Consider the following 1,255-nt stretch of genomic DNA (forward strand, 5'->3'; position numbering starts at 1 on the left):
TCAACTGTTGAAAACCAAACTCTGTAGCGCCCCTGTTCTAGCCCTCCCCGAGGGAACGGAGAATTTTGAAGTACACTGTGACGCATCGATACAAGGTCTCGGTTGTGTGCTGATGCAACTCGAGAAGGTTATAGCCTATGCCTCTCGACAACTACGGATTCACGAGAAGAACTACACGACCTATGACTTGGAACTCGGAGCTGTGGTGTTTGCCCTTAAGATATGGATGCATTACTGGTACGGTACCAAGTTTACCATTTACACCGACCACAAGAGTCTCCAACATATCTACGATCAGAAGGAGCTGAACATGCGACAGCGTCGTTGGGTCGAGCTGCTTAAAGATTATGATTGTGCCATCAAGTACCACCCTAGCAAGGCCAATGTAGTGGCCGACGCTCTCAGCAGAAAAGAAACCGATAAACCCAGGCGAGTGCGAGCATTGCAACTCACGATTCATACCAACTTACCCGATCAGATTCGTGATGCACAACTTGAAGCTTTGAAAGATGATAATCTTCCATCGGAACTCATGCGGGGCATGAACAAGCAACTTGAAACCAAATCGGACGGGGTCCGATATTTTGAGAACCGGATTTGGGTTCCACGATACGGAGAGTTGAGAACTCTAGTGATGGACGAAGCACACAAGTCCCGATATTCTATCCACCCTGGCTCAGATAAAATGTACCACGACTTAAAGGCACTTTACTGGTGGCCAAATATGAAAGCCGACATTGCCACCTACGTGAGCAAATGCTTGAATTGTGCCAGAGTCAAAATAGAATACCAGAAACCATCTGGCCTGCTACAGCAACCTGAACTTCCAATGTGGAAATGGGAACACATTTCAATGGATTTTATCACGGGATTACCTAAAACACCGACGGGATGCGATACCATCCGGGTGATCGTTGACCGGTTAACTAAATCGGCACACTTCTTAGCAATTAAGGAATCGGACAAAATGGAAAGATTGACTCGCGTTTACATGAAGGAAGTAGTGTCTAGACACGGAGTGCCTGTCTCAATCATTTCTGATCGAGATTCTCGTTTCACTTCGCACTTTTGGAAGTCACTACAGAGCGCACTAGGCACCCGTCTTGATATGAGCACAGCATGCCATCCTCAGACGGATGGGCAAAGTGAACGAACTATTCAGACCTTAGAGGACATGTTGCGTGCATGTGTGTTGGATTTCGGAAAAAGTTGGGAACCTCACTTACCTTTGGTAGAGTTTTCGTATAATAACAGC

This window comes from Bidens hawaiensis, unplaced genomic scaffold, assembly GCF_021521415.1.
Source record: "Bidens hawaiensis isolate Kalapana, Puna unplaced genomic scaffold, B.hawaiensis_p1.1 tig00054729_1, whole genome shotgun sequence".
NCBI classification, from domain to species: Eukaryota; Viridiplantae; Streptophyta; class Magnoliopsida; order Asterales; family Asteraceae; genus Bidens; species Bidens hawaiensis.